This window comes from Euprymna scolopes, chromosome 8, assembly GCF_053919585.1.
Source record: "Euprymna scolopes isolate OS-2025 chromosome 8, ASM5391958v1, whole genome shotgun sequence".
Taxonomy (NCBI): Eukaryota; Metazoa; Mollusca; class Cephalopoda; order Sepiida; family Sepiolidae; genus Euprymna; species Euprymna scolopes.
The window spans coordinates 3,245,775-3,270,678 of record NC_136489.1 but is presented as its reverse complement, the minus strand read 5'-3'; positions in this window follow the sequence as shown (position 1 = coordinate 3,270,678).

Below are 24,904 nucleotides of genomic sequence, written 5' to 3'. Positions count from 1 at the left end.
ATTTATATCATATTGTTTAGATGTATACCGTCGAGGACAACTTGGATTTTTCTCTTACTCTTAAGAAGGATTTAATTACATTATGCATTCTTCCAGTGATACGATATGATCTAATTTTCCTGCGAAGACCTTCATGCCATACCCTGTCAAAAGCCTTAGATATATCGAGGGCTACTGCTCTATCCTCCCTTGCTTTGTCCAGTGAATGGTATATACGTTCAGAGATTACAGTTAGGATATCTACTGTGGATCGGGCTTGCCTAAATCCATATTGATTGTTGGTCAGGAGTTTAGCATCGGTAAGGTGATGGACTAGAGTTTGATTAAGTACTCAAGTATTTTGGCAAAACCGGAAGAGGGCTAATGGGGCGATAATTTAATGAGTCAGTTCTTTCGACAGAATTCTTGAAAACTGGTATCACAAGAAGCAGTTTTCCAGCAGTCAAGAAAGCAAGATTCGTTAACGCATTTGTTGTAAGGTTTAGAGAGAACTGGAGCAACCTCAGAGGAGCATATTTTTAATAACACAGCCGGGATGAGATCGGGTCCACAGGCTTTCGAGGTGTCTATGTCTTTTATGATACCATGCACCTGGACCCAAAACAACGAGGTATTATAAAAAGGCTGACTTGGAAGCCATCAGAGATTTTATTAGAGATGCCCCATGGGGAAATATCTTTTCTCTTCACGATGAACAGTGCGCAAATGAGACCACTGCATGGTTCAAAACTGCAATCGAGGCACATGTACCTACGCGAAAATTCTATAGCAAGCCCCACTTTCCCAAATGGTTTACTTCTACTTGTGCAGCTGCCATTGCTCAAAGGCAGCATGCGTACTGCAGATTCAACTGACATAAGTCAAGTTTAAATAGACAGAAGTATATAGAAGCCAGAAGTAACTGTAAGAAAGAAATAGCAGCAGCTAAGAGAGAATATACTGAAACCACCAGAAAACGCATCGACGCACAGAAATTAGAAAAATTAGTGTAGTAAATAATGGACAATTTCTCCACTATCAAACAATCATGAGGTCGTTTACACGGCAACCGAGAAGGCTACCATGCTTGCCAGTTGGTTTGCTTCGAACTCCACTTTGAACCCAGCAAACCCCTCCCTCCCTGACTGAACAGAAACATAAATTTCGAATTCGCCTATGTCATCTTAATATTTATATGTCGAGCCTTTCGGCTTGTGAGATAATAAAACTTCTCAAATGCATTTTTGATGTTAGGCTGTGTAAGGTGTTAAGTTTGTTCAAAATCGCATGTTCCTACTTTCATCGGATTTTTTTGATTATCAATTATCAATACTTATCGAAGAAATTCCGATACAAAACCTATCTAAGAACACTGCTGGGCACATAAAGTGTTTTCGTGTGTAATTCTATAGAAATCGCCACCGCGGTTTTCAAGAACATAGGGAATGAACTCACACATACAAAGTTCTTTTTATAGAATAGTAGAGATATGTATACGTACATATACAACTGTTTATATATACATATACAACTGTTTATATATACATATACCACTGTTTATATATATATATATATATATAATTATATATATATATATATATATATATATATATATATATATATATATATATATATATATATATATATATATATATGACAAAGAGATGTATTTTACTAAATATATATACATGTAATTATAGGGAGATATCTGAGCGCTGCCTCTACCCTTCGCTGAACGATGCTTTCATCTGAACTGAACCGTAAAATTAACTTCTACAGGTCAACTGCAGAACTAATAAAAGACCAGATTTGACAGATGTTAACTTACTAATTGTTAAAAGCTTACAAGAAAATGGCGGCCAGTAATTATACATATTATTACCGTTGTCTGCCTTTACCGCCCTATTTTTGTTTACTTTCATCGTCATTCGGCCTGTTTTTTAAAAAGCGTCGACCTTTTTCTGACTGGGCTTTCAAAGTATATCAGTGGCCGATCCATTAATACAATGTGGGGAAAATGGGCGTTCCGTGAAAAAGACGCAGAAAGAAAAGCTATTGTGTACCGTGCTCCAAATACAAACTTGACTTTTTAACCTTTTCTATAGTGATTTAATTTTACAAATAAGATTTGTTAGTAACGAAATTTAATCTCCTTCTAAATTATAGACGAGCACCCAACTCTACGCTCAGTGTATGATATATATATATATATACATATATACATATATATATATATATATATATATATATATATATATATATATATATGTATATATATATATATATATATATATACTGGCATTTCAGCCCGGGGTTGCCCGGGTGTTTGAATGTGTATGTTGAGCAAAAAAAAAAAGTGGTAGTAGGAAGACAGGCTCGAACCCGTACCGCGAAGGAAGAAAAGAACGGGAAAAAACCTGACGTCTTTGCTGTTACGACCACCGCCAAACCTGACGAGACTTATGCTTAAATTAAGGCTAGACAACCGAAAGAAGAGAATAACTTTAAAAAATATTGGCGAAAAAAGCGCCCCCCCCTGTAGAAAAGTTCCCAGTTGAAGGTGAAGATATTAATGTTTTAGCCAATTTTTCGATATTTGTCGTATAAAAGGTCGAACTTAAAAACGATACAGACATACATACATTTATATATTGGTAACTGACAATTTTCGACCCAACCCGAAGAAAAAGCTTGCCCTATCTCTGAATACCCTTTATGTAAAATTTCAAATATTTAGACGAGAAATTGTCTTAGTAATTTGGTAGAGACCGCCGAGGTCAAATTCTTTTTAACTTTAACCCCTATTATGACTCCTTAACATTTATTGTTTTGTCCTCAAATCAAGTTATTAAGTTAGATCCATGTCCAAGGAAACTATATAAAAAATTCCAAGTTTTTAGACCCAAAATTGTCGGAGGAGTTGCTAGAGTTCTCAAAGGTCAAATCGTTGAACTTTGGCGCCTTAATCGTCAAATTTCTGGCCGAAAACCGATCACATCGATTTTTCCAAATCTCAGTACCCTGTATATCAAATTTTGAGTGTGTAGACTAAAAATTGACAAAGTTATTGCGTAGGGAAATGTACATAGACACACCGACAGACAGACAGTCAGACAGACACACACACACACACACATGTTCACTTTTATAGATATACTAGCATGGGCGCCCGGCGTTGCCCGGGTGTTTGGATGTGTATGTTGAGCAAAAACAAAAAAAAAGAAGGCAGGCTCGAACCCGTACCGCAAAAGAGGGAAAAGAGCGAGGTAAAACCTAACGTTTATGCTGTTACGACCACCGCCAAACCGAAAGCGAAATTTTTAAAAATTAAGGCTAGACAATCTAAATGAGAGGATAACTTTTTAAAATATCGGCGAAAAAGTGACCCCCCCCCCTGTAGAAAAGTGCCTAGTTGAAGGAGAAGATATTAATGCTCTAGCCAATTTTTCGATATTTGTGTATGAAAGATCGAACTTTTAAAACGCTATTGATCTTGGTAAAATCCGTCGCCTGAAAGTTTAAGGCAGACATGCAAACAGATATATATACAGACATTTATATATTGGTAACTGAAAATTTTCGACCCAAACTGATGAAAAGGCTTGCCCTATCTCTGAATACCCTTTACATAAAATTTCAAATATTTAGACCAGAAATTGTCTGAGTAATTTGGAAGAGACCGCAGAGGACAATTTTTTTTATTTTGACCCGTATTATGACCCCTTAAAACATATTGTTTTGGGGTCAAATCAAGTTATTAAGTTAGATCCATGTCCAAGGAACCTATATCTAAAATTTCAAGTGCGTAGACTCAAAATTGTCGGAGGAGTTTGGTAGAGTTCTCAAAGGTCAAATCGTTGAACTTTGACCCCTTAATCGCCAAATTTCTGTCCGAAAACCAATCACATCGATTTTTCGAAATCTCAGTACCCTGTATATCAAATTTCGAGTCTGTAAGACTAAAAATTGACAAAGTTATTGCGTAGGGAAATGTACACAGACACACAGATACACAGACACAAACACAGATACTTTCACTTTTATATATATATATATATATATATATATATATATATATATATATATATATATATATATGTGTATATATATATATATATATATATATATATATATATGATTAGTTTGTTTTTTTTTGGAAAAAGAATTCCAGCAGAGTGCTCAATTAAAAGGAAAATCCAAATTGTAAGAGCGTATTTATATTTTGTGTACAGAAAGTTGTTAGTTGAGACAGATCATTGGTACCGTCGGTTTGAAGCCCGATAATAAGGCCCGTTTAAGGTATCCCTATCAAGCTCTCTTCAGCCAATATTCGTCTATCTTATAACCGGAAGTGTGAATATATATACCTCGCGAATTCATGTTTAAATCTCGTTTTGTTAAATCCCCCCTTTTTTTATCGGATGATGTAATACCTAATTTTAAACTTTGAATTATTTAAATTTAAGATCTAATTTCGAAAAAAATTTCCTTATATAAATCGATTTTAATTTGAACCCAATTTAATTTTAAAATCTCTTTTCTTATGTATAAAAAACTTTAAAACCTATATTGGTATCGGTTAAAAACTTAAAAATTCGTTTAATTATATCAAATTACGTTTAAAAATTTCCAAAAATACGTTTACAGTTTAAAAAAATATTTTTAATTATATCGAATCACGTTTAAAAATTTCGAAATACGTTTAAAAATTATTTATTAAAAACCAAATCTTTCAAGGTTTGGGGAAGTGAGTATTTATCTATTCTAAGTGATTTCCCTAGTTTATTAACATTATTATATTTTTCTATAGTTTTAAATTCGAAATAGATTATAAATTACATTTATAAAATATAATTAAAAAATTAGAGCTAAAACAAGTATGAATACAGCATTAGCTTCCCGCGTGTGGTAGCTTAAAGAAAAAAATACACCCTTTTCCATAAAATGAAGAAAAATAGAGCATAAACCAGCATACGTCCCGGAATTAAGTCAATGCTCACTCTGTAACGCAGAGAAATACTACATCCTCCGGGCGATTCATGACCCAAAAATAAAATGTTTAAATGTGAGGAGTGAAGCTTTGAAAAGTTGCATACATAGAAGGAAGGGGCTCCTAATAAATTGGATCAATGAAAAGAACAACACTTAGATGTTGTTTATATATATATATATATATATATATATATATATATATATATATATATATATATATATATATATATATGTAATAAGGAAAACAAAATTGTAAATACAAAAATGATTAGTCGGTAAACTTGGATTTTAATCGCAATTATATTATAGATTTTAAATTAATGTATTTTATAAAAACGTTTGCTTTTGAATTAGTCAGGGGTGATATATCCTCTAATCTTGGAGCCAGTCTTGGCAATGCCCTGCTCTTGGATTTGAGGGCCATGCGCCTTCTTATCCCTAATATAGATATAAAGAATATCTATATGGATAAATGTAAAATTGATAGAGCAAAACCTAAAGTAAACGCAGATGCCTATCAAAACCACAGCAAAAATATGGAAAATCTTCTTTGTATAGGTGTTGATGGGAGGACAGACAAAGATACACTGCTCTACAAAGAATCAGTGGATCTAAATGGATTTCAAATTGTGAAAAAAAAACAAAGCATCTGAACGTCACCTCACAATAACAAAAGAAACAGCAAATGAGAGTCTATATTTGACTCAGCGAATTCTTCCGGATACTGGAGCAACTGGTAATGTTCTTGCAGAGCAAGTGACTGATGTTTTAGAGGAATTCAAAAGTTTAAGCACCATTAAGGCTGTCCTTGTTGACAACACAAATGTGAACACAGGCTGTGAAAGTGGCCTGGTTACACTTTAAAAAAAAAAAAAAAAATTTTAAATCTTCATATTATTGGTTGCTCCTTGCACCAGAATGAACTTCCATTTAGGGCTTTGTTCAAACATTTAGATGGCACCACAAAAAGTGGTCCATTGGGTAAATTATGTGCAAATGATTGCCATAATTTACCACAAATAGCATTTTCCGCTGTTGGGAATCCCTTGGAGTGTGAATTTGAAGACAAGGATAGCCTAAGTAGTGACCAAAGACTGCTCTACGAGTATACAGTTGAGATTTCTAGAGGTAAGGTAGACCCTAGATTTGCATCCTGGAAAATTGGACCATTGAACCAGGCTAGATGTTTAACGTTGGCCATCAAGCTCATGTGCCTATGGACTCGTGGGACATATCCATATAACCTTTCAACCAAATTGCATAGTTTGATCAATTTTATTGTAAATGTATATGCGATTTGTTGGTTTGACGTTAAAAAAAAAAAAAAAATTCCATCACCAACAAATGTACATTTATAATATGATTCATAGAATACAGAAGCAACCAACTGAAATTTAAAAAATTACACTTAAAAAACATTCCGTATAATGCTTTTGCATTACTGCCAGAAAATATTTTATTTTCTATGGTAAAATCAGATGAACTTAAAGTAAGAGAAAAGGGAATAAAAATAATTTTGACCATTAGGTAAGTTAATATTTCTTCATACAAAACTGGTTGAATTACACTAATCTATTGTGATAAAAACAGTAAATAAGTAAAATAAAAATTCGTAATTTCAATTAATTTTATTATTTTTATTTTACTTATTTACTGCTTTTATTTTATCATTATCTATTTTTAGACTCCATTTTATCACCTCCTATTCTTATTTTTAGACACCATCTTTTAAGTTACTACGCTATTTTATCCCGTAACGTTATCTTCGTAATCTCGTGTCATTTTATTTACTTAATCCATCACCGCTATATTTCCAGACGCAATTTTTTAATCTCTACGATATTTTAACTTTTAGACGTAATCCACCACACTAGTTTACTATAATTTATTTTCTCTCATAAAATATATATACATGTATATATGACATCTAATTTACATAAGGAAACACGCTGCTCTCCCCCATCATTATATATAGCCCCAATCCTCCGACTCTCTCGTCAATGACCATCCCTCTTGAAGAAGCCCGCATAAATCGAGCGAAATGTTGAGTATTCAGGTCCTTCCACCTCCATTTTATTTCATATCGTCGGATTTAATCCAGCTCAACAATCATATATATATATATATATATATATATATATATATATATATATATATATATATATATATATATATATATATATTAAATCCCCCCTTTTTTATCGGATGATGTAATACCTAATTTTAAACTTTGAATTATTTAATTTTAAGATCTAATTTCGAAAAAAATTTCCTTATATAAATCGATTTTAATTTGAACCCAATTTAATTTTAAAATCTCTTTTCTTATGTATAAAAAACTTAAAAATCTGTATTGGTATCGGTTAAAAACTTAAAAATTCGTTTAATTATATCGAATTACGTTTGAAAATTTCCAAAAATACGTTTAAAGTTTTAAAAAATACGTTTAAAGTTTAAAAAAATATTTTTAATTATATCGAATCACGTTTAAAAATTTCGAAATACGTTTAAAAATTATTTTTTAAAAATCCAAATCTTTCAAGGTTTGGGGAAGTGAGTATTTATCTATCCTAAGTGATTTCCCTAGTTTATTAACATTATTATATTTTTCTATAGTTTTAAATTCGAAATAGGTTATAAATTACATTTATAAAATACATAAATATATACATATAAAATATATATATATACAGTCTGTGTGCGTGTGAAATTTTTTTTTTAATGGCTAGGTAGATAAATATATTGCTGATAAGCAAATATATGTGTTTAAGAAGGCTGTTTGTGATGTAGAATACCGGTATGGTGACGCAACGTAATACAAGATACTGAGATGGTTGAGTGCTTTATAAACAAAAATATGCGAACGCATTAAAATCATAAATCTTCTATTTATTTTTCGAAACCTTTCACATATAAATGAGTATATATAAACATAATGTTAAATGTAACAGGTAAAAAGTATTTAATAATTTCGAGATATACCTCTTTTTTTCACAAAGAAAACAAAGCAGAAGTATTTGATAATTTCGAGAGATGTCTCTTTTTTCTTCAAAAAGAGAACAAAGCAAGACAGAATACATAATGCAAATTAGATTCATATGTGAACGATTTTGAAAAATAATTGCGAAGATTTTTTAATGCATTTTCACCCCAAACAAGGCACAGTGCCACTTTAATGTAGGGGGCTAATAGCTGGGACATAATTTGTAGAGGTACTATATAGGAAGCTGAGTAGCAAGATTTCTGTTTATATTGCACTTGAATTTCTGTATGTCAGTACAGTAGGGGAAACAGGAACTCGGAAAGGAATTCCAGAGTCCAGCAAGCAGTCCTAGGAAATAAACTATTATCGTATAAGGTTTTCTTACATCTAAGTATTTATACTGTATAGGGGTGAGATTTTGCTGCTTGTCGGGTTTGTCGAAAGTATTTACGTCGAGGGGATACAAGGGCTTGTAGATCGTCGGAGAATCTACAATTACAGTAAAACATGCAGATGGGTGCAAAATTTCGTCGATGGGACAGCGGTTGAAGCCTAGCTGATAGTGCGGCACCTATCAAGCAGATGGACCAGCCCAAATATGGCAACAATACTCCATACATGGGCGAATGGTTGCCTTGTAAAGGTACAGGATACTCTCAGGCGTAAGTAAATTTTTAGCACGATAGAGAGAGCCGTTGTTCGGTCGTTACAACATGATATTTTAATTTATGCAGATTGCGTATGCATTATTATAGAATCAATCCCCTATTGGTAATACGAAGAATAATTTGCCCGGTGGACTAATTCGCAAATAATAAAAATAATAATCATAATAATAATAATAATAATGTCGTTCATCAACGTTCGTCTGTGTTTGTTTACAGTATCAGTCATATTAAATATCAGCTGATATTTGGGCTTGGCGATAGAATGCCCAGAAAAGTCAATTCTGATCAATGTTTAGTTTTAAAATATGTAAATGAAGAAATGATTTGCGGCGATTTTAAATGGTACCTCTTCTTTTTTTTCTCATTAATCATTATAAATTCTTTTATCGTACTCATTAATTAGAAAAAGTTAAAATAAAATGATCTACCACTGAGCTATATCTGCATATGACCACATATCTGGAGGGGGGTTGTGTTTTTTAGAAAAAATGGTTTGCTGATATTTTATTGTTTTCCTTAGCAGGTGTAACGTAAAATATTCCCATATAAAGATACTTCTTTTTTATCTATAAGAGAGAAACGACTATTTTTAAGATCAGATCTTTCGATTTTTCGATACTTATCGGATAAATGTCTGTACAAAACATCCATGCTCAGCCGTTTCGGAACATATGAGAAAGGAAATCACACAAACACACACACACACACACACACACACACACACACACACACATATATATATATATATATATATATATATATATATATATATATATATATATATATATATATATATATATATATATATATGATTTATTCCTTTAAGTACGTCGACATACACAATTATTGACAGCACCTGTTTCGTAGTGGAAAATTATTTTTTTATTATATCAATCAATGAATGTATACTTTCCTTAACTCATTAGAAGAAAAAGCAATCAAATCATTAAAAGAAAATAAATGCATTTAGACATGATTACAAATCCGAAGATTGGAAGAGAAGTTGCAATTAATTTTCCTGTTTTTGTTTATTACGCCATGTTTAAATTTTCAAGTACAGTTAAAATTTAAATTCTCGTAAAATAAATTGTATTGATTTTGATATACATTAACAAAAATATTTTTAATTTTTAAAAATAATTTTATTCTTTAATAAATAATTATTTATAATTAGCCTCTCTCTTTCTCTCTCTCGCTCTCTCTCCCTCTCTCTCTCTCTCTCTCTCTCTCTCTATATATATATATATATATATATATATATATATATATACTTCGATAACATTGATATCTTTAAAATCTATAACATAAATCTATATATTAATTTAATTTTTATACGAAACAGAACGCTTAATATATTGATTTTCTCCCAGCCAGTAATAGTTGATAAGACCTAAATTTTGTGTATATATATATATATATATATATATATATATATATATATATATATATATATATATATACATTTTCTTAAAGGTAATAATATTAAATTAAAATATTAGTATAAACGAAAAATGAAATTTAATTGAAACAGCATGTGACAACACATAAACACACACACACACACACACATATATATATATATATATATTACATTATATATAATATATATTATTACATTATGTATTATTACAAATTATGTATTATTATGCATTATATATTATTATAAAGTATTATTATTACACATTATGTATTATTATACATTATGAATTATTATACATTATGTATTATCATACATTATGTATTATTATACATTGTGTATTATTATAAATTATGTATTATTATACATTGTGTATTATTATACAGTGTGTATTATTATACATTGTGTATTATTATAAATTATGTATTATTATACATTGTGTATTATTATAAATTATGTATTATTATACATTGTGTATTATTATACATTATGTATTATATACATTATGTATTATTATACATTATATATTATTATACATTATGTATTATTATGCATTATGTATTATTATACATTGTGTATTATTATCAATTATGTATTATTATACATTGTATATTATTATACATTGTGTATTATTATACATTATGTATTATTAAACATTGTGTATTATTATACATTATGTATTATTACAAATTATGTATTATTACAAATTATGTATTATTATAAATTATGTATTACTATACATTATGTATTATTACAAATTATGTATTATCACAAATTGTGTATGATTATACATTATGTAATATTACAAATTATGTATTATTATAAATTATGTATTATTATACATTATGTATTATTACAAATTATGTATTATCACAAATTGTGTATTATTATACATTATGTATTATTACCAATTATGTATTATTATACATTTTGTATTATTATAAATTATGTATTATTATGCATTATATATTATTATGAATTGTTTATTATTATACATTATGTATTATACCGTATTATGTATTATTATAGATTATGTTTATTACACATTATGTATAATTACACACTATGTATTATTATACATTATGTATTATTATACATTATGTATTATTATACGTTGTGTAAAATTACACATTATGTATTACAACATATTATGTATTATACATTATGTATTATTACACAGTATGTATAATTACACATTATGTACTATTATACTTTATGTATTATTATACATTATGTATTATTGTACATTATGTATCATTATACGTTATGTATTATTATAAATTATGTATTATTACACATTATATATTATTATACATTATGTATTATTATACATTATATATTATTATACATTATTTATTATAAATTACGTATTATTGTGCATTATATATTATAATACGTTATGTTTTATTACAGATTAAGTATTATTATACATTATGTATTATTATACATTATGTATTATTATACATTATGTATTATTATACATTATGTATTATTAAAAACTATGTATTATTGTACATTATGTATTATTAGACATTATGTATTATTATAAATTATGTATTATTACGCATTATATATTATTATACATTACGTATTATTACACATTATGTGTTATTATACATTATATATTATTATATATTATATATTATTATACATTATGTAATATTATATCATTTTTAATTCTATTAAGATCAAATTCAAGGGGGAAAATGTCATCATGTATATATTTATATATATATATATATATATATATATATATATATATATATATATATGAGGAATTATGTATTATTATACATTTGGCATTATTATACATTATGTTTTATTAAACGTTATGTATTATTATACATTATGTTTTATTATACATTATGCATTATTATCATTATCTATTATTATTCATTATCTAATATTATACATTATGTGTTATCATACATTTTGTGTTATTATACATTATGTTTTATTAAACATTATGTAGTATTATACATTATGTTTTATTATACATTTTGTATTATTATACATTTATATTATTAGATATTTCATATTATTATAAATTATGATTATTAAACATTATGTACTATAATACATTTTGCATTAATATACATTATGTATTATCATACATTATATATTATTATACATTAGGTATTATTAAACATTATCTATTATTAAATATTATGTATTTTACATTATTTTTTATTAAACATTATGTATTATTATACATTATTTTTAATTAAACATTATCATTATACATCATGTATTATTATACATTATGTATTATTATAGATTTTGTATTATTGTAGATTTTGTACTAGTATAAATTATGTATTATTATACATTATGTATTATTACACATTATGTATTATTATACATTATGTATTATTATACATTTTGCATTGTCATACATTATGTATTAGTATACATTATGTATTAGTATACATTAATATTTATTAAACATTATATCATAGAATTTAAAAATAAATTGTTTAGTGTCGTATTTATTGTACAATTAAGCATAATTGGTTTAGATTGGAAAAAATGTTGTCTACGTTAAGCAGGCAGGTTAAGTGGACGCTCTTGCTGTTTGTAATATAATCTTTATTCTCAAGTTGCTTTCGTCCTTTATAAGTAATTGTTTATGAGTAAAGAAGTAATTAAATATTTTTTTGAATTGAAGTGAAGTGCAGATTAAAAGCTTAGAAACACATCATTTTCCCCACTCCTTATGCCTAAATCTAAACGCAGATTCCATGAGCGAAGCTTCTTGCTCAGAACTGTCCACCTGTGGAACACTGTTCCGTTGAACTGCTTCCAGGTTTAATACAACAATGTAAAAATAGTTATTGTTGAGCCCATAAATAATCAAATTCTACTCAATTTACACCATTAACAATTACTACATTACCACCTTTCATTTATTAACCCTTATGCACGAGTGATCTTATTGAACATTATGTGTTATTAAAATTGTCTATTATTATTCATGATCTATTAGTATTATAAATTATGCATTATTATACATTTTGTATTATTATACATTTTGTATTATTAACACATTATGTATTATCATACATTATGTATTATCATACACTATGTATTATTATACATTTTGTATTATTATAAATGATGTATTATTACACATTATATATTACCATACATTATGTATTATCATAAATTATGCATTATTATACATTATGTATTATTATACATTTTGTATTGTATACATTATGTATTATTATACATTATGTATTATTATAAATTATGTATTATTATACATTTTGTATTATTATACATTTTGTATTATATACATTTTGTATTATTATAAATTATGTATTATTATACATTTTGTATTATATACATTATGTATTATTATACATTATGTATTATTATGCATTATGTATTATTATACATTATGTATTATTATACATTTTGTATTATTATAAATTATGTATTATTATGCATTATGTATTATTATACGTTACGTATTATTATACATTATATTTTATTATAAATTATGTATTATTATACATTATGTATTATTATACATTTTGTATTATTATACATTATGTATTATTATACATTATGTTTTTATTATAAATTATGTATTATTATACATTATGTATTATTATACATTTTGTATTATCATACATTTTGTATCATTATACATTTTGTATTATTACACATTATGTATTATTATACACTTTGTATTATCATACAAAATGTATTATCATACATTTTGTATTATTATACATTATATATTATTACACATTATGTATTATTACACATTATGTATTATTATAAATTATGTATTATTATACATTATGTATTATTATACATTATATTTTATTATATATTTTGTATTATTATACATTATGTATTATTATACATTATGTATTATTATACATTTTGTATTATCATACATTTTGTATTATTATACATTTTGTAATATTACACATTATGTATTATTATACATTTTGTATTATTACACATTATGTATAATTATACATTATGTATTATTATACATTATATTTTATCATAGATTATGTATTATTATACATTATGTATTATTATACATTTTGTATTATTATAAATTATGTATTATTATACATTTTGTATTATATACATTATGTATTATTATAAATTATGTATTATTATACATTTTGTATTATATACATTATATATTATTATAAATTATGTATTATTATACATTTTGTATTATATACATTATGTATTATTATAAATTATGTATTATTATACATTTAGTATTATTATACATTATGTTTTATTAACATTCGGGTCTTTATAAGTGTTACTCCTATGTAAAAAATAGAACCGATGTAGATTGATTATTTCAGCTAGTATTTTTATTATGCAAAGAAAAGTATTGCATTATTGTTTATCATGCTTCCTTATATTTTTACGGGCTTTTTTTTACTTCCTGTTATTTTTTTTTATTCATTTGAATATGGGGAAAAAAACTTCGAAGTGAAATGACGAAAATTTTCCCTGAAAAAACGTTGTTGTTTCTCTTCTTCTTTTTTGTTGTCGTTATTTTCACTTTTATTGTTTTTATTCATTTTTGTTTATTTCATCTATTTATTTATAATATCTTACTATGTTTCTTTTTCTTTTCTTTGTAGCTTTCGTCAGGGCAAGCCGCGTCTCGCTCGTCTGAGAAGTTGCGTGTGTCACGCCATTCTTTTCTGAATAATTTATAATGCTCTGCTTTTGTTATTCATAGGTTTTCGAGTCGAAAAACTGTATTGCATATTATTTACTGATAATTATGCAAGGGGTTCTGGAAAGAATAGATGAGTTAATTCCCGAGAAAGAGCACAAAAAATATAAGTGAAACCACTTCATTTTCAATCATATAAAAGCGAAACGGGAAACTAAATATTTGATTTATAGATACCGATGGAAAAATCCAAAATGGCCGACCGGAATTGGTACGCGTGTCACCAAACGAAAAAAGGCCACAATTATTTTATAAATTCGCCAATTGAAAACGGTATGCATAACGACAAAACGAATGGGTGGGATTCGGACAAGGTGGAGTTATTCACAACACTTTTTTTATATATCATATATGCTTTTTTTTTCTTGAAGAGAGTTTTCTGTTGGTTTAGGGTTGGAGAGAAAATAAAATCATGAGATGTGATTTCATTCCGATTATATTTGATAGCCGTGCGTGAGAATTCGTCGGTTCAGTTGAGACGGGGATACAGGCGTGAGTACAAATAGTTGTAAGAACGTATCTATACATCAATCAATCATATTAGTAATCGATATTTGCGAAAGTCTGGCTCGTTTAGGCACATATACACATGAAGAAAATGGTTGTATTTTCTTTCTTTTTTCTTTTTTGCTATAGTTTTACGACTTACAAACGATTATGCGCTTAAAAATCCTGATCTTCACCAACTTTATTGCTGTGTTGCATGACGGGATTGTTTTATTGGGGATGACTCTTCTGTTTTTGGTTTTGATGGGATTTATTTATTTGTTTGTTTATTAAGCAAATCTGACCTATGCTAAGGTAGTGGCTTAAAATTATATGGCCTTCACGAAGTCTTCCTCGTTGGTCACAGCTATTTATTTGCAAGTGTTTTCCTCCTAGCAAAAAAAATCTTGAATAGCAAGGTTCAATAACTGCATATGAAGTCGGGGAAGGTTTGAATCAAAACACACAAAGAAATGATACAGAATCAACGCTGCCACTTTCATTTTATTGATTTACTTTGTTTTTCCTAGGCAGAGGACAAGAGAACGACGGATCCTGATGTCTATTTATCCTGGATTTTCATTAAAACACTGTTAACTGGATAACTCTGACACTATAATGTTGCCACTCTCTCTACCACGATTAGGGTATGAACTTGGCACACCTAGGTCGTTAGATTGTGTCATTAATCACTTAACCAGCGTTATTTCTTAACAGGTAATTTGATTATGTAGTAAAACTGATACTTATTCAATGTAACCGCCTTCAGCCTCAATCACCGCCTCAATCCGTTTCCGGAACTGAGAGCATACTTTTTCCACAAGCGCAATACTCAGTGGATTGTTTTGGTGTTGGTGAATACTCGGCGGATTACTTTGGTGTTTTAGAAGGTCATGTTGGTGCTGTTCTCAACGTATGAATAAACAGGGAGTCGGAGGTGCCAGTGACAGAAAGGTACAAAGTCGTAGCACTCCTTCTGAAGCCAAGCTTGAGCTTCTTTGGACCTGCTGCCACACCCAGCGTCTGCCAGCGGCCACCTGATTGCACCAAGGGATCACCACACTCTTCAGCACATCCAGGTACACTTTCATGTTGACTTTCAAGCCGACTTCGAAAATATGTGGTGGAATAATGTGACGCTCACTAGAAACAACACCAAAGACCATAACCGTGGGTCGTCTGATACGTTGGGCTGTGCTCTCAAGCGTTCAACGGTCTGGGTGTGCATTTTGAGGGTGCTGGCAATTGTACTGTTGTCAAAACTTGGATCGTCAGGGAGCATGAGATGTACAGCGGTGCATCTCCGATCTCGCTCGTTGAACATTGTGTCACTTTCAGACATGATAGAATGTTTCTATCGCTCTTGGAATGTATTTGTACACAATTGGCCAACTAGTAGATGATTTGCAACAACAAAGAAAACGGTTTTTATCAAGTGGAAATGGAATCATGTCGTCTTTTCTAGGGCGACAATTTTATCGTTCCAGCCTACATTATTTTCAACACACTGTCAAACTACTGCTTTAAAATCATCATAAGCAAACTATACTTTGTCGTATAAAATAGCTTGTACGCAAATAAGAAACGTATGTGATATTGCTGTTTTGGTTTCGATACCAGTTGACGACAACTAAGTCATATATTTTCACTTTTAAACTCACTACTATATATTATGTACAATATAATAATCAATAAGATATCAGCTCTAATATGAAAATAAATACGAAATCTACATTAATCAAAATATTATATTTAACCGTATTTTACGGCGGGGCCACGTAAATTAAATACGGAATCTGCATAAAGTAAGATATCATCTGCTTGTGTGTGTGTGAATATATATATATATATATATATATATATATATATATATATATATATATATATATATATATATATAGCGCCTTCACCATTATAAACAGATGGGGAGTCCATTAAAATTGACAGTTTTTGGTTTACAGACTTGAAACTTGACATATAGGAGATTTGAACCTGTGGAACAAATTCGATTTAGTGTTTAAAAGGTAAAACTCACCGCTAAGGAGTCCAAATTTTTTTTAATTGGAATTTGGCAGGCGTAAGTCGAATAAACCTGTTACTTCTACGCATGTACAAATAAACATTTATATGTTAAAGTCGCTTAATTTTTAACGTTTCCTTATCCCTCTCACGATAGCTTAAACAATAATAACTAGAGCTGGGGCACTAAATGTTTGGGTTTCCAATACAGCTGATGGAACCCAAGTCATGTTTTTTTTTAACTTTTTAAATTAAATTGGATACAAATAATAAAAAAATAGAGAATTGGTTCTATATAAATTCGACATCTGCATGTGTACATATTATGCTTATTTACACAAACATTATTAGCTACATATGTGCATACATGATTCTGTTGCAATTCCAGGTTTGTTTTTGTATTGAAATCAAATTTTACATAGTCATTCTTTTTATACAAAGTTTCTCTATTATTTGAAAAGGAATCGAAAATCAGAATAAAGAAAGAGGAAAGAACGGATACAAACCACTAACACCACAACAACTGGCGATGAAGATTTCGAAAATATTATTTATTTATTTATTTATTTGTTTATTATTTTACTTATAAAACATGAATCTAAGAACACGCGTGTTTCAAGGTACTACCTCTCGTCAGCGTAGTTTCTAGGATTCGAACCTCAGACCATGTACATTATAGTCGAGTGCATTAACCGCTACACTAGGAAGTCCTAAATAACTTCACGTGTTATGTTTATCGCTTTTAAACTTAGACAATCACTTATATTTAAAATAATAAATAAATAATATTTAAGATTAAGATTTACGGACTAAATTTTTGTATAAGCAATATCGCCGAAAGAGGCCTCGAGTTACTGGCTGAGCGAAACATGCTCATGAATTGGTAGTGGCATATTACTGCTTATGTAATACAAATAAAAAGTATATATTGTCCTACTTTGATATTGAGCACTTTTGTATTAACCTCGTTAAAAAGTGAGTGGTGGTTGCTTTTCCTTCAGGCAAAAGTTAACGAGTAAAAAATGAGCCTTTTTGTAGCGAAATCAATTTCAATCAGCAAATCAAAGTCACTTGGCCTGAAATAATTCGAAGGTATTTTTTCAGGTATGTGGCTAAGTAGTCATCAGAAATTATAATGATAAAATGTATACATGACAAAATTTTAATTGTGGAGAGTAGAAAGTCAACCCGATATTTTTCTAGAAAGATATCGGACTCACTTTCTAAGTCTAGGACTAAACGAGACCATATCTCATCTTGAAAGACTAGGACCAACTGATATCACGGCGATCCACCTTCTAGCGAGCTGATTTTGGGGACGTATCCTGAACTGACATTAAGAAAAAAGCGGACTTCCTCTTCTCTTACCGCCTGTTTTTTTGTTTTTTTTTTTCCTAGCCATAGGACATAGCTTTTCATGGCGCTGACCACATTGCCCAGCGACACGAACCCCTGACTGTCCACAACAAATTGAATCACTGTGTATGAATACAAAGATATCCGGGAAACCACTGTCGACACAGAATCATTTGAAAATTAATTAAGTTTCCCCTTGTAGAAGGAAAATATGATTTATAGTGAATATGAGAAAAATCAATCTATTCCGTTCCTTGAAGCTTATTCGCTATAAAAAAAAAACCTTGGTAGTCTCTTTCTACTCTATCGTTATTTTCATGGAACGTGCTCGACTGAACTCCAATCTCTGGTTCCTCCTTGTTAAACATAGCAATAACTCGTTTTTCTACAACAGCGAAAAAATGTTTGTTTTGTACTCCTCGGTGTGCTGAGCGTAAAACGAAATTTCCATGAACAAGGTTTGTTTCAAAAGGGCTTTCGACTGAATGCTTCCCCTCATATTACAACTTGACCGTGGCCAAATCAAATGTTAACAGTTGTCTATCTAAATCTGTCTCAAATATTTATTCTGACAATCATTCCATCTTATTAACACCTATCCTCGAATGGCATCTGGCTTTAATAAGTGATGACTCTTTTTAGTAAAAAGACAAAAAACACCACTCTGCTTCCACAAAAAATTCTATAGCAAATTATGACCTCATAGCAGATTGACGTCATCCATACTGATATATGTGATGATGTCATACATGCTGACATGATGTCGTAGTGACATATATGATAGAAAATACCGTCATATGTAATGACGACGTCATATATGATAGCGTCATATATGATATCGTACATGACGTCATAGCAAAAATGGGGGGGGACGTCATAGCAGAAATGAAAGATTCCAGGCTGATATCGGGTAGACCATTCGTTTCTCTCATTTGCACACTGTTCAGCAGGAAGAGAAAAGGTATTGGTCCATGAGGCATATTTGATGTGTTCTCTGATAACTTCCCAATCAGTCAAATTGTAAAATCTTGTTGTTCTGACTAACGGCTTCCTAACTTGGGGTCGGGAATAAGGGAGATGTCTCCCGATATCAAAAAGTGATTGGCATTTCCCAGGTAGACTATGAATATTTATCACACAATTGTCGGCTAGTGTTAGGGTTTGGAATGGGTCCAGCAGTAAAGCTTGCTGATCTTCACGATTTGGAAGATGACTGTCTGTCTAAACAGAATGAGTTATAGAAAAACTATAAGTGAAGCATTCAACTGCGTCCGTGTAACCCGAGAAGACAAACGAATTAGTGTGGCGAAATTAAAATCACCAAACACATGTACTTAAGCATTAATATCTAAAGGTGAGTGCTGTATCTATACTACCAAAGACATTGTCGATTAGAGTACACTTATTATTTGGTTGAGAACGACAGAGAAAATATAAAGAAGTAACGCAGTAACCATATATCTGTCTGAGTCATCACGAAATAAACAGAGGTATTGTGACATGTTAAAGTAAGAGAAGATTGAGGAGTGTACATTAGCTAATGCTAAGATATCGCGAGAGTTAGCTAGAAAAGATTTTACAACTATTTGTTTGTGAATGCAATCCTTTTTTTTTCTTATATAATTTTCCCCCCGAACACGGCACAGTGCCACTTTGAAGTAGGGGGCTACTATCAGGGACATAAGTTGCAGGGACATTATGAAGGGAGATGAGTAGCAAGATGTCTGTTCACATTACACTTGAACTTCTGCATGTCAGTACAGTTGGGAAAGCAGAATCCCGGAAGCCAGTTCCAAAGTCTGGAAGTTCTGGGGAAGAAACTATTGGAGTAGAAGGCTTTACAGTGAAGGAGTGGGATTAAGCTGCTTGTCAGGTTTGTCGGAGGTATTTACGTCGAGGGGGTACAAGTGCTTGTAATTCGTCAGAGCATTCACCATTAAAGTATTTGTAGAACAGGCAGAGTGATGCAACATTTCGTCGATGGGACAGAGGATTAAGCCTAGATGACAGTTCAGGACCTATCAAGGAGTGACAGACAAGTAGCAGATGCACCAGCCCAGATGTGACAGCAGTACCCCATACATGGGCGAATGGTGGCCTTATGAGGTACAGGATACTTTCAAGTGTAAGCACGGTAGAGAGAGCCCACCTTCTTCGCAGCAGTCTTGGCAATGCTCTCAATGTATCTATTCCAGTTCATGTTCCCTGTAAACATTAGGCGGAGGAGTTTAACGGAAGTACTTTCGGGTAATGTGTTCTCTGCCATTGCTATTGGTGGTAGAGAAGGTTTCTTGTAATTATTGAAGGAAACAAGCTTAGTCTTGGCAGCATTGAATGTGACCATCCATTTTTGTCCCCATTCCACTACAGATTGGAAGTCATCCTCTAGTGTCTCTGCCATTTCCTTAGATATGTGTTCATTTGTTTTCCCCTCGTGCCTGTTATAGTGAGTGGTGTCATTGGCAAATATACCCATCTCTGAAACAATTTTATCATGGAGGTCATTTATGAATATCCAGTATAGATCCTTGAGGTACTCCCGCATTTATATCATATTGTTTAGATGTACTACCGTCAAGGACAACCTGGATTTTTCTCTTACTTAAGAAGGATTTAATTACATTATGAATTCTTCCAGTGATACCATATGATCTAATTTTCCTTAGAAGACCATCTCGCCATACCCTGTCAAAAGCCTTATATATATCGAGGGCTATCGCTCTACCCTACGTTGTTTCGTCCAGTGAACGGTATATACGTTCAGAGATTACAGTTAGGATATCTGCTGTGGAACGGGCTTGCCTAAATCCATATTAATTGTCGGTCAGGAGTTTAGCAGCTGTAAGGTGATGGACTAGAGTTTGATTAATTAAGGACTCAAATATTTTGGCGAAAAGCAAGAAAAGGCTAATGGGGAAATAATTTAATGGGGTAGTTCTTTCGCCAGAATTCTTGAAAACTGGTACCACAGAAGCAGTTTTCCAGCAGTCAGAAAAGCAAGATTCGTTAAGGCATTTGTTGTAAAGTTTGGAGAGAACTGGAGCAACCTCAGTGGAGTATTATTTTAATAATACAGCCGGGATGAGATCGGGTCCACATGCTTTTGAGGTGTCTAGGTTTTTTATGATACCATGCACCTGAGAAGGGGTGATTTTCAAATCGTCTAGTGTGGCGTCTGTCCGCAAAGGAAAGTCGGGGAGGGAGTGGTGTGCCGAGTCCATTGTGGAGTTTGAGGCAAACCGACTGGCAAGCAGATTAGCCTTGTCGGTTGTTGTGCAAACAACCTCATGATTGTTTGATAGTGTGGGAATCGTTGACTGCCCATTATTTACTACACTGTTGTAGATTTTCCAAAAAATCATGGGTTCAAAATTTCTGTGTTTCGAGCGTTTTCTGGTGGTTCCTGTGTATTCTCCCTTAGCTATTTCTCTCCTACAATTACTTCTAGCTTCTATATACTTCTGTCTGTTTGAACTGGACTTTATGTCGGTTGAATCTGCGGTACGCATGCTGCCTTTGAGCAATGGCAGCTGCACAAGTAGAAGTAAACCACTGGGGAGAGTGGGCTTGCCATAGAATTACCGTGTGGGAACATGTGCTTCAATTGCAGTTTTGAACCATTCAGTGGTCTCATTTACGCACTGTTCAGCAGGAAGCGAAAAGATATTTCTCCATGGGGCATCTTTGATGAGATCCCTGATGGCTTCCAAATCAGCCTTTTTGTAATACCATGTTGTTTTGAGCAGTGGGGCTCCAGTTTTGGGGCGAGAATTTAGGGCAATTTCTACCATTATCACAGCGTGATCAGCATTCCTAAGTGGGCTGTGGGCATTTGTTATACAATCATCAGGAACTGTGGTCAGAAATAGATCTAGAAGTGAGGCATGTTAATCTTGCTGGTCTGGTAATCGTGTCGGAAAAGTAACCGTCTGTGATAGGAAATGAGGTATAGAGAAGCTATGTGTTGTGCTACCAGCTACGTCTGTGTAAGTAAAGAATCCAAATCAGTTACTGTACTTGTGATCTAGTATCGAGGGAGAGTGCTATATCTATGCTGTCAGAGACTTTGTTTATTAAAGTACGGTTCTGGGTTGAGGGCAATTATTATGTTGCATGTTTAGCTTGAAGCACATCCTCACATGACAACGGAAATGGTTTTGTGTGGATGGTTGTTTGAATTGGTTATTAATGTGTGTGTGTGTGTGTGTGTGTGTGTGTGTGTGTGTGTGTGTGTGTGTGTAATTTTATTTCATTTAACAAATGTAAATTATAGTTTCTGTTAGGCCTAACTGATTTTCTCTTTACGGACAGTGAGTCTCTGGAGTAGAATCCGTTTTAATGACCGCTCAGTGTAGCTTTGTAGCAAAATATGTTTACAAATGTTTTAATTCATGCAGATTTAATATTTATTATTATAGAGCCATTCCGCATGCATTCCCCGGTTTATATATCATAAAATAGGCAAAAATAGATGCTAGAAATCATTGTAAAAAAAAATAGCGACAGCCAAAAGAAAATCTGCTAAAATAACCAAGAAACACGTAGAATCGCAAAAAAATAGGAAAATAGTGTAACGGGTAAAGGACAATCCGAAATTCCTCCATTATCCAACAAACAGAAGGTCGTATGCAACCGAGAAGGCGGAACTGCTTGCCTGGCGATTCGCATCCAACTCCATTTTTTTTACAAAGGAATCACTACTTATCAAGGCCCAGAGGCCACTCGGGGATAAGGGTTAAAAGGTGTACAGTGGTCAAAAGGACAATATCATAGTAATCGTCAGAAGTGTGAATTTGGTAAATTGGATTATTTAAAGGTGAACGGATCAGCAAGAACTTGTTTACGTTGGACTTGGAGACGGCCATATCGTAGTCATCTGGAAAGTAGGTAAACGGAAGAGAGTTCCACAGGTGTTCAGTTCTTAGAAAGATGCTTTGTTGATAGAATCTACGTTTAGGTTTCGGAACAGATAAAGAGTGGGGGAAATTATTGATAGTGTTTACAGCCAAACGAGTATTTCTCGTGAATGTTTGGCGAGGAGGGGACCATAGATTGGAGCTCAGACAAGCACTTGTCATGAAAATAACGATAAAACAGAGACAAACTCGCAGTCTCTTCTGTGAGAAAGAGATTGCATGGAAGAGAAAAGGGCATCCCTCACTAGGCTATAAAGTCTATTCTGAACTTTGTCAAGGCAGGATAAGGTCTTCCAGCTCTTGCCCAGATGTGACATCAATACTCCATCCTTAGACATACCTGGCTCTTACATAGGTAGAGAATTACATCAGCAGGTAGATATCTATTGGATCAATAGAAGGATCCCATCATTTTTCCAGCGACCTTGCCAACGGATTTGATGTACGTGTTCAATTTAGATCAGGAGTAAAGGTCGTCCAGAAGCTTGTCAAAACATGGAGCCTCCCAAGGACGAGAGCCATTCATTTGTGATTTGGAAGATCATTAATACAGATCAGGAAGAGTGTTCGGCCCAGGATGGATCCCTGAGGGACTCCCGTATTAATGCTATGAGCTTTTGATTTCTGCCCATCAATCACTACTAGCTATACCATAGCTGGAGATCTTGTTACAGCCAACAAACAACTCCCTCCCAAATTTCCTTATGACGATGGAAGCCACACTAGATGATGTAAAAATAACCCCTTTTCATGTCCGCAATATCATAAAAAAAACAGGCACTCCCAAGGCGTGTCGACTTGATCTCATTCCTTCTATACTAATTAAGAAATACTCAGCTGAGCTAGCACCCGTACTTTCCAAGCTCTATAATAAATGCCTTACTGAATCTTTCTTCCCTGTGGTACCAGTGTACAAGAATTCGCGTGAAAAGACTGACCCTTACAATTATCGCCCTATTAGTTTACTCCCACTTCGCTAACATCTGTGAGACTTTAATAAAATAAACACTAGTCCACCACCTCGCAAAAGCAAATCTTCTCTCTGACAAACAGCATGAATTTTGGGAATGACGTTATACTGCAGATATTTTAAGTCATCTCTGTACTAGATAAGGCCGGTGAAGTCAGGGCTGTACCCCTTGATAGATCCGAGGTCTTTTACGGTATAGATGGACGTATACAATTATATAATATATAATAATTAATAATATATATTTAGATCCATCTTAGACAATAGAACCAGCCAGATTGCCATTGATGGACGTACATCCTAGCAGCATACTATTAATGCGAGAGTGCCGAAGGGGTCGATCCTCTATTATTTCTGATATCCATAAACGACCTCCCTAATAATAATGT